This window comes from Cynocephalus volans, chromosome 15 (genome assembly GCF_027409185.1).
Source record: "Cynocephalus volans isolate mCynVol1 chromosome 15, mCynVol1.pri, whole genome shotgun sequence".
Lineage (NCBI taxonomy): Eukaryota > Metazoa > Chordata > Mammalia > Dermoptera > Cynocephalidae > Cynocephalus > Cynocephalus volans.
In genome coordinates this window covers 50,114,544-50,130,110 of record NC_084474.1, presented here as the reverse complement: position 1 = coordinate 50,130,110, position 15,567 = coordinate 50,114,544, and the positions used below count along the sequence as shown (strand labels likewise).

At 50.9% G+C, this 15,567-nt stretch overlaps 1 pseudogene; it reads left to right on the top strand.

The window, feature by feature from the left end:
* The first annotated feature begins 2,712 nt into the window (after positions 1-2,712).
* LOC134363679 (lymphocyte activation gene 3 protein-like) lies at positions 2,713-9,685 on the top strand (annotated as a pseudogene).
* The last annotated feature ends 5,882 nt before the right edge of the window (positions 9,686-15,567 follow it).

Here is a 15,567-nt window from a genome sequence, read left to right as displayed (position 1 = left end):
GGGCAATCTGATTGACTGATGATGTTGTGGGGAAGGAAGACTGACGTGAAAGACAGTGAAAGAAATCATTCAGCTTTATCACCCTGGACTGAGTTTATAGATCTTGGTAATTAGACACTAACAGTATGCAATAACTGTTTATCATTATGCAAAACATGGACCTTTTCCTGCCTTCATCCCCCAAAGTAAAATGATGTAGAAAGAAACCAGTGAACTGATCATCAGGAAAGTGAGCTGGTCTCACGAATTTAGCAGATGTGATAAATGTGGCTGAAAGAACATAATATGTGCTAGGCAGGCTAGGCATAGTGAAGCATTCAGATGCCCCACCCACCAGGCAATTGGTAGGGAGCATTCTGCTACCCTCTGCCCTAAGATCATTCCACTTTCAACCCTCCTGTCCTTTCAATTAATCTTCCTCTCCAACTTCCTTCCCTGTAGCCCAGACACTTTTCTTGTCCCAGGAAAGGGAAGGGACCATGCCAGTAGAGAAGAAAGGGATATCATACAGAGTTGTTCCCACCACAGAGGAAAAGGATGTGGAAAGCCCTTCTGGTAGTGCAGGGAGAAAGTTCTAAAGCAACAGCTCCCAAAGTGGTCTGTTTTCTCCTGAGGGTCCTCATGCTCCTTTCAGGGAATCCATGAAATCGAAGCTATTCTTATGATCCTACTAATATGTTATTAGCTTTTTTCACTCTTACTCTTCCAGGTACAAGATTCCCAGAGGGCTCAGTTCAGCTTCTCAAAGTGTTTCTGTTTTTCTTTCTTCCTCTCAAGATGGTGCCTGGGTGAGGCCTCTTGGGACCTTTGCAGACTCCTGCTGAGAAGTCCCTGGTTCTGTTGAGTCATGGGGCATCTAGTGTACAGAGGGGTTTTCCAGAAAATACCCAACACATGATATCACAACAGTTTGAATGTCAAAGCATATATCTTCTATTAGATATATGCTTAAATAAAAACTATCTTCTATGAAATCAGACATCAAAGAGATTTGGGGGGAAAATATGAAACAATGCTACTTTCCTTACTAATTTTTTGTTGTTGTTTGAGAAAATACAGTCATTCTTCATTTAAAAATATTATGTATGGTAATATGTAATGAGTTTATTATCTTTAAATGAATTAACAAAGTTTTATTTTTTAATTTCTCATACAATAAATATAATAGATATAATCCACTTAAACTCTTCAGTGTTTCAATAATTTAGGAGTATAAAGGGACCTTAAGATCAAGATGTCAAGAACCATTCAGAAGAAATGAGACTAAGATAAATACATTACTAAACTCTGAAAAAGGACTCAGAACGCCAACCTCTGCCCCACTTGGGGTCTCAGCCCAAGATGGGTTGGGAGGAATTAAAGAACATCCTTGCCTGGGTGAAGCCTGGGAGGGCTCTGAAGCCTTTAAGAGAAGTCCCACACCCACTTTGGCACCAAGATTAACAGGTTAAGGAGCAGTAGAGCAGCAGTTGTGGGAGGCGAAGCAGTGCCAGGTAAAAGGGCCCAAGTTAGCACTTCCATTTCCAGTTGCCAATGGTAGCACATGATGTGAAGATTTTCAGAAGCTGCAAATCCCAGAGGGGAAAAACAGAAGGGATGATAAAAAGAGTTGGACTCCACCTGCAAGCAGGGCAGGAAGAATGCAGACTGTGGTGCTCATCTCCCAGGGGCTTGGGCAGGGGCCATCTACTTCCACTAGTAGGTACGAGCCACCATTCAGCAACATCAGCACCAGATGCCCCATGACTCATACAGAACCAGGGACTTCTCAGCAGGAGTCTGCAAAGGCCCAAGAGGCCTCACCCAGGCACCATCTTGAGAAGAAGAAAGAAAAAGAGAAACACTTTGAGACCCTGAAATGAGCCCTCTAGGAAGCTTGTACCTTAAGCCAACTACATATTTACTCACAAAGGACTACTTCATGCTGGAGAAAACAGTTACTAGATTTAGACAAATTTAAGATGTTTTTTTCCCTTACATTAGTAGAAATGGCTGCTCAGAGCAATATGAGATCAACTATTTTCTTTTTGCATATCTGAGTCATAGTGTGTAAGTTTTGACAACAGCTAAAAGTTCCTTTTGGAATGACCAGCAACGTGGCTGACTAGAGGTGCCTGACGCTTGTCCACCCCCCACAAAAAAGGACCAAACCAACAAATAAAAAACTAAAACTCAGCTTGAATGTCTGAAAAAGAGTGCTGGAGAACAGCAAGGGAGTGGTGGAATCCCTGTGAAGCACAGAAACCCAGGATGTCAGAATAGAGAGGGGAGCAAAGCACCCTGCCTCTGCTACCCTGTCCTTCCCCTGGGATCAGATCAGAGCCAGGCAGGACTTCCTCTAGCAGAAAAAATGTAAGCAGGAGGCCCCCAGCAGCTCCCATTACCACCACAGACACCTACAGTCCTTGATACAGGAGAATCCTGAAGTTCTCATAGTCCCTGAGCCCAGTTTGGGAAGCTGTGTGGAGTTCCCATGGTTGCATTGCTCCAGAATAAGAGCCCACATTGTACACCCCCCGACCCCTGGTGATCCAAGCTGCTACAGTACAGAGCCATCTGGAAATGGTAGCCACTGCCAGAATGCACCCTGCTCTGGGGAACAGTAGTCACAGCATCTCCACCCCTGAGGCTCTGCCATCGTTCCACCAGGCTCACATAGGTGACTGTGTGCCACAAACCTGGCCACTTGGAGCCTGGCCCAGGAAAATGGCCATGACTCTGACATCCAAGCCCACACAGCCCCCCAAGGAACAGGCAGTCCTGTACAACAAGGAAGCCAACCACAGGCTGGCCAAGCCACTGTGTGCTTTTGCACATCCCCAGCCGGAGAAAGAGCCTGGCTGTCCCACCTCCAACAAGCCCATCCATGAGCTGGCTGACCCTCAATGCACACATAGCCCCAGCCTGAGAATCAAGCCCAGTGCCCAGCCCCTAGCAAAGCCATGCTACTGCTGCCACAGACTCCCCTAGCCCAGGCAACTGAGGCATAGATATCACTGATTTGGATTACAGCTGAAGAAACTTCACAGAGACTACACTACTGTGTCCACCCAGAACCAAAGCCAAAATATCTACCCAACCTACAGTCTAGGAACCATTACAGAAAAAAGCCTTTTCCTATGAAAGCTACTCCATAAAATTGAAAGAGGTAACTATTCCACCAGATGCACAGATATCCCCCCACCAATCCCACCTCCTCTGGTAGCCTCTCCTACCTACCCCCTGCACACCCAGTCCCATGTCCTGCCCATCCCTATCCTGCCTGACCCCTGGATCTCAATCAGATTCCCACCTCTCAGACAGTGCCAGGCCGGGGTGGGGCCGGGGTAGGGGCCAAGCCCCACAGCTGCCCCCTCCACTCCCCTTTTTGTATAATTTAAGAAGGAAATAGTCACACTACTGTTTTTAACTTGTCTCCTGCTTTCCCAGGGTCCCGTCAGTGCAATGAAAGGGTGGAGACGGAAGAGGGTGGCTGCCCTCACATCCAGTCGGGACCATGCTCTTCTGTAAAGGCAGCAGCACGCTCCTCCCACCCAGGACTCAGGTACACCAGGTCAGCCCTCCAGGGTGGACCAGGAGCCCAGCCTTCTTTCAAGAGCTGACTTATGTTCTGTTTGGGATTCTTGGGGATGCTCCTCCCCAACAATACACACACTTCCCTGCTAACCCACACAAGATCTAGACACTGCTGAGCCCAGTGGAAAGCTACCAGCACTATTGTGCTGAACCAGGCAGATGGAAACAGCCCCAGAAACGGGAAGGCCCGCCCCTGAAGCCACAGAGGGCTGGTAGGCCTGGGTCTTGACCTCCAAGGATCTGGAGTGAGAGCTGCGGGGCATCTGGTCAAGCAGGGAGAACTCCAGGGCCTCGTGTGGGTCCCAGGCCTGCTGCATGTTCTTGTCACCCACCCTCCACCTCTCCCAGCTGGGCTCCTCAGCGGGGCTGGGGAGCAAGAGTTGTCAGTCTCAGCCTTCCTTCCCTCATCTCCCTGCCTCAGTTTTTCTTGAGTATGATCTGTTACAAGATTCTGCATCTCTCCATCTCCATATCACCCTGTCATATCACCTTGTTGTCCCCTCCTACTTCAGAATCTCTGGACTGGTTAAGCTTCTGAGTGCACAGGGTTGTGAGCTGGAAGGTGGAGAGGGGCTCACTCATTGACAACACCATTCTTCCCCGAAGACTAGAAGACACCCATGATGCCACTAGGGTCAGGACCGCACACTGCTTTTCTCGGCACTCTCCCTTACTGACTTTGGCAAATTACTTTATATTTGAGCTTCAGTTTCCTCCTCTGTACAATGGAGGAAAATATTAGACTTCATGAGTTACTGTCTGTAGAGTGTCCAGTACAGTGCCTAGCTCATAGTGAAGACAACACAACGTAGCTGTTCTCCACCCCACAACACACTTAGCCTGACTGAGGAGACAGCTTAAACATGGGCAAGTGGAGCGTTCCAGGCGGAAACGGTCTGCAGAGAAGGGCAGAAGGTCCCTGCGGAAAGGAACAGTCTGGAGGGTGGGGGAGGGGGGAGGAGGGGACGGTGGGGAGACCCAGGACGGAGGAAGGTGGTGCTGCTGGGAATCAACCCCCTCAGGAGGGGAAGTGGGGAAGGAGAAGGGAAAGCAGGAGGACAGGGGCGAGGGCCCTGGGAGCAGCAGAACAGCATCCCAGCTCCCCACAGCCACCTTCCTCCACTCTGCCCTGCCACTGCCCTGCCCCATTCCCTGGGACCCCCCACCCCTACCTCACCCTCCAGCTGCCTCATCTGGCCAGCTTTCTTCTGAATCCCAGCCTCCAATCATTGGTCCCTCGCCACTCTCTCTTCAGACCTCCCTCCCAGGCCCTCTTCCTCTAGATTCCCTTCCTCTACCTCCCTCTTTGCAGAACTCCTCTTTGGTCCCCCAGCTCCTCCCCACCCCTTTACTGTCATCCTCACTTTGGAGGGCTCAGCGGGGCCCCGGCCATGGTGGAGATGTGGGAGGCTCAGTTCGTGGGCTTGCTGCTTCTGCAACTGCTGTGTGTGGCTCTAGGTAAGGTGGGATGGTGGGAGGGTTGACCTCCAGGCCCGCGGGAAGGGGCCAGCAGGGATCTCTCTATGGCCTCAAAGATCCAGAGTCCTTAGCTCTGCCGTGGAGTCTTCTAACACCTTCCTGGGGGCAGTCTTTCCATCCTCGAAGCTTCTGTTTGGTCACCCCCTTGGGAGGAAAGGGGCAGAAACCCAAGCTCTTCTTCCACCCTGTTTCTCCCCAGGAAACACTGAGGCTCCTTCTCTACTCCTAAGTCTCTTGACTCATGGCTCCCTCCCCCTGGCCTCTCTTTTGCTCCCCCTGTGGAAGCTTCAGTGCCCAAGGCAGAGGTCCCGGTCGTGTGGGCCCAGGAGGGGGCTCCTGCCCAGCTCCCCTGCAGCCCCACAATCCCGCTCCTCCTGGAGCCTTTTGCGAAGAGGAGGGGTCACTTGGCAGCATCAACCAGACAGGTACATACCCCAACTTTCGTAACAGAACCCCCAGATCAGGAACTAATGGCATCAGACTCACAACCCAGCACCAAGCCCGCCCTCTGTCCCCTCCCCTGAGCTGTCAGTCCCTCAGAAGCCAGAAACCCTCACGGCCCCTCCTTCCCTTCCTCCGCAGACTGCTCCCTCACACCTGCCTTGCTAGTCCCTCTGCAGTAGTGGATGGTGCCGCCCAGTGGGAGGGGGACAGGGAGGGTGGAAGAGTGTGGGGCTGGAGGGATTCGTTTCAGACTTCTGTAGCTCAGGGGGTGGGCTTTGTGGGGATCCTCAGGCAAGGACTGGTGAATGGGAAAGGTAGACGATACCAAGTAAACTCGAGGCAGAAGAAAGGGCAAAGTAGATTTCAGGGGATTTACTTTAAGAATCTCCAGGTGCCAGCACTGAGCTGAGGGGCGGTGGGTGTGGTTGGACAAGAGAAGTCTGAAGCAAGGACCCTGTTTCAGGAACTTCCGATGTGGTTGGTCTGCTGTGTTGGGAAAGTGTTCCTGGTGGGGCTGATCAAGTCTTCTTTCTCCTTGCATAGTGACTGCCAGCCCCTCAGGGTCTCTCAGGACCTCCGATTGGGTCATTTTGAATAGCTCCTTCAGCCATCGTTACTGCCCAACTTCTGTGCACTGGTTCCAGGGCCAGGGCTAAGTCCCTGTCCAGGAGTCCCCCCATCACCACTTGGCTGAAAACTTACTCTTCCTGCCCCAAGTCAGCCTCTCACACTCTGGGCCCTGGGGCTCTGTCCTCACCCACAGAATGGCTTCAGTGTCTCCGTCATATACAACCTCACTGTTCTGGGTAAATCCCCCAGTCTGCGTTCACACTTGACCACAACCCCTCCCTGCCCCACCCCCCACCCACCCTGAACCACGTCCCCAAACCAGGTTCTTGCAGCTATTGCAGCCTGTGATTGCTCCAGGTCTCCCGGTCACCTGTCCAACCCCCTTCTGGCAGCCTTTCAGCTGCCTTCTCCCCTTCTGGCTTTCCCTTGGCCACCCAGCCTCATTTGCCAGCCTCTGGTCTCCTGCTGGCCCAGGCCCACTTTCTGGGTTTCTGAGCGTCCTCAGTTCATCCACCTCATTCTACTCCTCAGCGCTCTTCTGAGGCGGACCACCTCCTTCACTCTGCTGCCTCCCTCCCTGCAGTGCCAGCACTCCACTGCTGCAGCCCCCTGCAGCTTTGACTTTGGATTCCCTTTTCTCTCCAGGTCTGGAGTCCCCAAACACAATGACAGTGTACGCTACAGTAGGTTCCAGGGTGGAGCTGCCCTGTCGCCTGCCTCCTGGTGTAGGAACCCAGTCTTCCCTCACTGCCAAGTGGACCCCTCCTGGGGGAGGCCCTACCCTCCTGGTGGCCAGACAGTGGCAACTTTGTCCTTCGACTAGAGACTGTAAGCCAGGCAGGCCCAGGCTGGGACCTACACCTGCCACATCCATCTGCAGGGGCAACAGCTCAGTGCCACTGTCACTTTGGCAGTCATACAGGTCAGCCCTAGGTGGAAAAGGAGTAGCTCCCATCCCACGGGAGCAAGAACAGGGAGGGCTGGCTGGGCAAATTCAGCCCATGATGCCAGGCCACTGGGTACAAACTCCAGAGGCTGCCCATTATGGCCTACTTTTTTCTCACCCCTGTTATAAAGAAGCCAAACTGAAAATGTCCGCTTGAGCCACAAGATAAACATTCCACTGTTCTCTAAGGGACTCCCCTGCTCTGAATTGGAGGGAGGGTGTGAGAAGTTAGAAGAGAGGTGGCAAAAGTTTGAATGGTTCAAAACAGGGGGAATATATTTCTAGAATCCTTGTCCACTTTGGGGATAGGGCTTGGGTTAAAGTTGCAGGAAGTGGCCTGGATTTGGGAGGAGTTAATAAATCAGTCCCTTGGTCAGCAAATATTTACTAAGCAAGGGTTTTCCAAGACAGTATAAAACAAACACAGAAAAAAAAAAAAAAAAAAACCAGAATGTGTGTTGATTGATTATAACCATCAGCCATGACAGATCAGCTACAGCTACGGTACTCACCTGTGGCCAATAAAAGCAGCACCACATAGAAGGTGCTGAATAATGTATATTGGTTGAATGAATACATGAGTAAGCTAACAAGTAATACATCTGAGGGCCAATCCTGAATTTCCACCTGCTTTCTGGATCTCTGCCACCCAGCCTCACCCTAACCCCATCTTTTCTTCACACTAGTCCTCTTACTGATGCAGCCTGTCAGTAACTCCACTGGTACCTCACTCACCCTAAAACCTGGCCTCCTGCTTCCCCCACATCCAGTCGGTCATGCCAGCCCACCAATTCTTTCTGTCCAATGTCTTCTTGAGGGCCAACTTCTGTGTACAACTCTATGGGAGAAACATTGTTACCCCTATTTTATAGAAAAAGAACTTTCTCAAAGTCACTAAGCTGGGAAGTGCCAGACTCAGAGTCTAAACTCTGGTGTCTATGTCACCAGATCTTCACTCTCCCATGTGCCGTGCTCAGTCAGAGCCAGGCCCTTTGCCACTTGTCTCCTCCTAGCTACCTTGTCTCTCACTCTACATCTTTGAGAATGCTCTGTCTCTAGATGAATGGGTCAGGTCACTGTTCTCTAAACATCCCGAAGGGGATAAAGTTCATTCAGGGCACCACAGGCAGGAGGCACTGATGTGAGCCAAGTCATGCAAGAGGGAACGTTGCAAGGTATATTGGGGGCCAACTCACCTAACTGACAGTGAGGGTCCTGAGCACTTGAGTAGAAAGTAATATAAAAGAATGTGACATAGTATTTCTTATGTGGTCCTTCAGGGCCAGTTTGAACAATGTCCTGAGGGCAATAGGGAGACTGGAAAGTTTTTGAGCAGGAAAGTTTCTGAGCAGAGCATTGTCTTAATGAGATTAATTTGGCCATAACCCCTGATCTCCTCCCCCCAACCTCACTCAATCAGAACCCAGGTGAGTGTGGAGTGATTGAGATTCAGGATCAAACCTGTGCATTAAGTAAAAGGGTCGGGACCCTAAAAGATCTCTTCTCTCTAATTTTTTCAGTGATTCCCAAATCCTTTGGGTTATGTGGCTCTCTGGGGAAGCTGCTTTGCAAGGTAACTCCAGCATCTGGACAAGCACGCTTTGTGGTGGAGTGTCCTGGACAACCGGTCCTGGAGAAGTTCCCCAGGACTCTGGCTGGAGATGCAAGAGGACAGGCTCCTTTCCCAACCCTGGCAATGCCAGCTGTACCAGGGAGAGAGGCTTCTTGGAGCAGCGGTGTACTCTACAGAGCTGTCTAGCCAAGGCCTGAGGCCCCAAAATGCCATGGTCCCAACTCAAGTGATCATCTTGATCCCCTTCCAGACCACCTCCTGCTGACCCCAATCCCAGCTCTTTTCTTTCCAGTCAGGGCCGGACCCCAAACTCTTGTCTAGGCCTGACCCACTTCTGCCACTAATTAGCTGAATGACCCTGGACAAGTACCTTACACTCTCTAGACCTCACTGCATCTGTCAAGCATGAAGGAATGGCAAGATGTCCTTTTCAGCCCTGACCCTATGCCTAATCCTGTACTTTCTCCACAGGTGCCCAATGCTCTGGGAAAGCCCCAGGTACCCTCAAAGCAGGCCATCTCCCTGCCGTTCTCATCCTTGCTATTGTCTCACTGCTCCTTTTGGTGACTGGAGCCTTTGGCTTTCACCTTTGGAGAAGACAGGTGAGCTCGGGATGCACCCCCACCCCACTGGCTTCCCTCTCCTCTACCCTCAGAGTGCTGGTTCCCTTTCCTCAGGGAGGATGACCAAAGTAGACCCTGAACTTGCCTTCAGAGTCCGCCTTTTCATAATCCTCTGCAGTTTAGGGGACCCCCATGCCTGGGGAGGCTGGAAGGGGCTAAGAGAAGGCCTGAGACCAGAGGGAGAGGGCAGGGGGGCTGGGAAAAAATAGGACTCAGACTTCTTCCTACCCTCTTTCTCTTCATCCTTCCCCTCCCACCCTCCATCTCTCTCTCCGTCATCTCTTACAATGGCAACCAAGAAGATTTTCTGCCTTAGAGCATGAGGTTCACCCTCCTCAGGCTCAGAGCAAGCTAGAGGAGCTGGAGCAAGAATCAGAGCTGGACCCAGAGCTAGAGGAGCAGGAGCTGGAGGATCCTGAGCCAGAGCAAGAGCCGGAACTGGGGCTGGAGGAGCCGGAGCCAGGGCAGCTCTGAGCCAGAGCCAAGGTGACCGCAGACCGCAGCGGCTCAGTCCAAACAAACTCCCTGTCAGCAGCAAGTCTGAGTCTGGCTCTTTCTTACCCAGTGAAGTCTCCTGTCTCTCCCCAGCCTCTGGGGGCTCCCTTCTCCCACCCCAGCCTCATAACCTACTTTCCCCAACCAATCTCCCTCATTTTCCCCTTTCTCTTTCTGTTTCTTCCTTGGTCTCTCTTGCTCTGTTTCTCCTGGGTAATCATTTTTCTGAAGCTCCAAAAAGCCCTCACCCCTTACCTCTACAGCTCTCTCCTCCAAACTTCCATCCACATTGTGCTGGCTGCCCTGGTTTCCTTTATATTTCTGTCCCTCTGGTGCACCCCACCCCAAACTCAGCTGCACTTCAGCACTTGCCCTTGGCCCCTGGGCTGCAGCAGGTGTGTTCGTGCACATGTGCACACACGCACACATCCACACACACGTACACACACATGTACACACACATATACACACACACACAGGAGCCCTGCCCTGTCAAGTCCTCCAGGAGATCAGGTCTCGCAACCTTTCTGGGCAGCCAGCTGAGGTTCCTCCTTCTGCCCTAACCCCCATGGTTCCTCAGCCCTTGGTGGCTTTTCTGGTCTCAGGCATGAGAACACACTGCCACCCAGTGGTCACTGCTAGTCACACCCCACCAGAGTTCACTGGACCAGCTGCTGCAGGCCTAAGGAGGTTTAACATTGCAGGGGACAGGGCAGAGCACAGATCACTGCCCCTGCAGGCACTGCATTTGCAGTGTGCGTGCTCTGTGTGCAGCAAGCGAGTGTGCAGCAAGCAGCTGTCACATGTCCTATACACCCTTCAGAAGAGGGACTGAAAAATGCATGCCTCGGGAGATACAGCCCTGGACACCCCCCTCCTTCCCCCCACAAGGTTATAATCCAAGCCTGACAAAGGGGCAGGTTGTGGACAAAGGCTGTAGGCGGGGAGAACAGCAGGCAGCAAGACAGCTGCGTGGCTGCAGCTGTGGGGCAGGAGCCCTGGCTTCACATTCCAGCTCTGCTGATGTGCCCGTAACCAACCACCCTGAGCCTCAGTTTCCTCACCTAGTAAGTGGAGTAATGATAACGACCCACCAAAATGGATTGTGATGAATATCAGATAATAAAATGGCTTTGACAATTGTGAAGTATTCCAGCCAACCCTCCAAAAAAAATTAAAAAGCACAAAACTGTGTAGTGCTCCATGCATGTGACATACTCATGAGCTACAAAGTAGGCCTGCTCTGGTCATGACAATAATTACATTGAAGAACCCCAAACCCACCTGTGCCCCTCTCTGTCTGTCTGTCTTGGAGAGAGCATTCTTGCAACAGAGCACATGTGGCCTTGGCCCACAGCACCCGCAAGGCTGGCTCAGGGACCCAGACCTCTGCCTGCAATGAGCATGGGGCCTGCGACTTAGGCTGCAGACAGCCCTGTCAGGAAAAGAAAATATTGAAAGCAAAGGGCAGCAAGCCTGCAGGAGGTGCATGGTGGCACTTGCACATGCCATGTCCCACTGAGCCTGTGTACAGAGTGATGCAAAGAGACAAGCCATGAAGCTGAAGACCTGTCCCTGTGGAGACACAATGGCCAGAGACTTGGGGGCAGAGAATGGAGAAAGGGACACCTTTGTTCTGTGCAGAGGCTTAGGGAGAGAAGGGCACCCTCTGAAGCTTGAATAATGAAACATTTAAGGCAACCTGAGGTTCTGAGCCTCAACGGGTGGTGGTGACTCTTGCCCTGTCACCAGTGGAGAAATGGGCACAGAAAGGAGGAAGCTCTGGCACTCGCCAGGGATGATCGCACTGTAAAGTGAAGCTCTAAAGTCCCCTTTAGAAGTTTCCAAAGCATCATCCCCACCCTTTGTTTTGGGGTGGGGACAACTGCTGAAGAGACTCCACAGCTCTGCCCACAACCCTGCTCTCCACAGCCTTAGTAGAAGCCCCTGTGTTTTAATGGGTCAGAGGTTTCCTGGAAAGTTCTGTGGGTGGCATTTTCCCTTTCTACTAGATAATATCCTATACCCTTCAGGTTTATGAGAGTAATCAAAGATTCACTGGGACCTATGCAGGGACTTCCCCATGCTCTTTTATGAAGGGGACAGGGAATGGACAGAGGTGGAGTGAGGGCCCACCTTGTTCCTCCCCTCTGCAGAGAAGAGCAAAGGGTGGAAGGAAGAGGGGATATGAGGGCTTGTGCTTACAGTGCTTTTCTGGGGGGGTCTCTCCTAGGGGGTGGCATTCCTGCCCCCACCCCTCTGTCCACAAAGTCCCACTCCCCATCCAGAAGAATAATCTACAGCCCTTTTCACGTCTTCCTCAAGCCTCCAGGGAACTAGGTCAATTCATTCTGCATCTCCAAGTTCATCTGTAATCCAGTGCTCCAGGCTGGTGTCCTGGAAGGAAAGGGCATGGGGGGACAGACAGGGCGTTCAGGGACCATCAGTAGGCAGGGATCATCTTGGGTCCTTGTTAAGAAGGAAGGGGGTGTACTAGATAATATAGCCACATAACAAATCACCTCAAAACTTAGTAACTGAAAGTAATAAACTATTATCTCACATGGTCAAGAATCCAGGAGCAGCTTGGCTGAGTAGTTCTGGCACAGGCTCTCTCCTGAGGCTGCTGCCCAGACGTGGGCCAGGGCTGCAGTCATCTGAAGGCTTGGCTGGGGCTGGAGGATCTGCCTCCAAGAAGGCTCATGTAGGTGGCTGCTGGCCAGAGGCCTTAGTCCTCCATGTGCAAGCTTCCTCATAGGGCCTCTCACGACATGGCAACTGGCTTCCCCCAGAGGGACAGAGTGGACAAGAAGAAAGCAACCATTTCTGTGTAACCTACTCTTGACAGCAACATGCCATCATTTCTGCCCTTATTCTACTGGTAACACAGACCATTATCTGTGGGGCAATATGGGGGGAGGGACAACATAAGGCTGTGAATTGAGGGAGGCAGGAGTGACTGGGAGTCGTCCTGCAGCCTGTCATGGGGGGAACTGTGCCTGAAACAAAGACAGGCCAAGAGAGGGAAGGGGCACTCTGATCATCCCCACCCCCAGCCCTACCACAGACCCAACAGCCTCTTCCACTGTCTGCTATCCAGAAGCTCTGGAGGCCAAAGGAAGCCCAGGGCCTTGGCAAGTGAGGAGTGTCAGACAAGAGGCCATGCTGTGCACATTCAGACACGGGGTCACAACTGCCAGGGCTTCTTCTTCCCTGACCTGGTCTTCTCAGCTCCACGAGGCAGGGCAGGGGCCTGGGCAGGGTCAGAAAGGTCCCTGCCACTCCTCCCCATCAGGCAGGAAGAGCAGGGAGTTTAGGTGTCCCCGCTCAGGCCCACCCCAACAGGAGTTCTCCCTTTGAAGGTTGGGGTGGGGACGGGTTCTATCTGCTCCACTCTGGTTGACAGTTTCTCCAAGGGGCTGCAAGTGTCAGCTGGCTGAGCCCATGCTGGGCTCTGAAATGTGCCTACCAATGGGCTTCCCATGGGGTGGGGGAAGCTCAGGAGCCACCCACTCAATTACAGAAAGTGGTCGTGGAGCTACAGAGGATGTGGATGGGGTGGAGGTGGGGTCAGCCCTCCTAGACTGCTTCCCAGAGAATGGCCCCTGTGACCCCTCCCCACTGCCCACCTCCAAGCCCTGGAAAGGGGCTTCAGCAAACATCAAGTGTAACAGAAACTGGATGAAAATCCAAGTCTGATCCATAAGGGTCCTGCTCAAAGTCCTTCAAATGGCTCTGCACCAACTCTGCCACCGCTTCCATATGATCCGGCCCTCGCCGACTTCATCAGCCCCACCATCCCTGCAGTGCCCCAGATTCATCATCTCTGCCTTCCACACATGCAGGCTGCTCCTCCATTTCCAGGCACACCATATGTAGGAAACCATCCCTGACACTTCAGGACAGACCCAGGCCCAGCAGGCCTTGCCCCCACTCAGTGGACAGGATGCCACACCAGACTGGCCGGCTCTGTCTGGCTTCCTCACTAGCTATTCGAGGGCAAAGCCCATAGGTCTACACACATAGGTGTGTACACACAGGTCCTCACATGTGGTGGACAGTCAGCAAATACCAAATCTGTGAAGAGAAGATTCAGGACAGAGAACTGGAGCAAACACAGCATCAGTACAGTGAATCCTTAGACTATACTGGCCTGCATTCTTAACTCTGCCAAAGAGGTAACAGCCAGCTTTCTTTACTTGACTGCTAATATTTGTAAAAAAAGATCCAGAAGCTCAAGAGTATTGTCACAGAAAAAAGTACTTTTTGGAATGAGCCTTCATTTCAGAAAAGGAATTAATTTATGTAGTGTCAGCATAAAACAATCTACACTGATGATAAACTGATTATGGTGTAGTGATAAGACTTCTCACTTCAGTTATAATATAAACCTTAATACCTGCATCATCAAGCACACCAATTATAGGTGGAAAAAGAGTCTCAGAAAGAAAGAGAAAAGGGGAAAATACCTGGAGAAGTAATAGCTGAAAGCTTACCACATTTGACTTAAAACAGTAATCTATAAAGGCAATGTTTACCCTTAGTAAAATGAAAACAAATATATCCACTCCCAGAAACATCACAGTCAAACTGTGAAAAGACAGAGAATCTTGAAAGCAGCAAGAGAAAAATTCTCTTCTTGTACAAAGGACCACAATAACTTTAACCACTGACTTCTGATCAGAAACAGTGGGGGTAAGGCAGTGAGACGGCATATCCAAAGCTTAAAGAAAAAAAAGTCAACCAAGGATTCCACGTCCAGAACATCTACCATTTAAAATGAAGGAAAAGTAAATTCCCAAATACACAAATAATAAAATAGGTGCTGCTGGCAGTCCTACCTTACAAGAAGTAGTAAAAGAAGTCCTTGGAACTAAAAGCAATGCTTGGTTCTCACATTTGAGAGTACTGGATTGATTTCTCAAAGGTGTGTGTGTGTGTGTACAAAATGTTCCAAAATTTCTTGTGCACTTTAACTTTCACTTATCTTAGAAGCAAAAATACTAGAAACATATAAAAATGTCATTTGAAGCTTTCAATATTTCAATTTTTTATACTTATGTAGCTTTCTGAACTTTGTGTAATTTTAAAGTATTTTTAAGTCCCTCTAGCTCAAGACAGTAAAGATTAATTGAAACAAAAAAATTATAAAAATCTTATTCAAAAAAGCTAAAGTATGGAAGAAATTTAACTCCTATATCTGAGTTGACGCAAGGCAAGAACATACTACACAAAAGAATGTTGTTGCAGACAGAGGAGATCCTGTCTCCTGGGAGAAATAATAATCATCCCTGGGAAATAACAAAAATTACAGGGACAACTCCACATTTTCAAAAACTATGAAATGGATGGACCACAAGCAGGGATCTCTGAGGAAGCAGGTAATATCTGGGTTCCAGGGGGAAAGAACAGAAAGTTGACTAAGCTTTATCTGTGACAGGTTGGGCAGCTGGAGTGGGAAGGAGGGATCAAGAAGGCCTAGAATGTAGGGACCTGCTGGGCCCGTGGTGGGGAGGGGCTGTGGTTCAGCCTCTTCCTCTTCTTGCCCCCCCCCTCCCCCCCCCCCCCCCGGAGCCCTTTGTGATGAGGCCACAGCTCTGTGATGCAGGCCTGGGCTCTAGCACCAAAGGCAACTCCCAGAGCTCAGTTGCCTGAGAGCAGCATTGCGATTCAGACGATGGAGAATCTCCTCTTATGTTTGAAAAGCATCAGAGCCACATGGCTGAGCCCCAGCTCCACTTCCTGGGAGGTGGACATCACCCTTGCCATCCTGGGTGGGCTGGGGCACTTTCTCCTCTTACCCCGCTTTATCCGGAAGGATGCATCCTTACCTGAACCAAGGAAACCGAGGAAAATGAGGA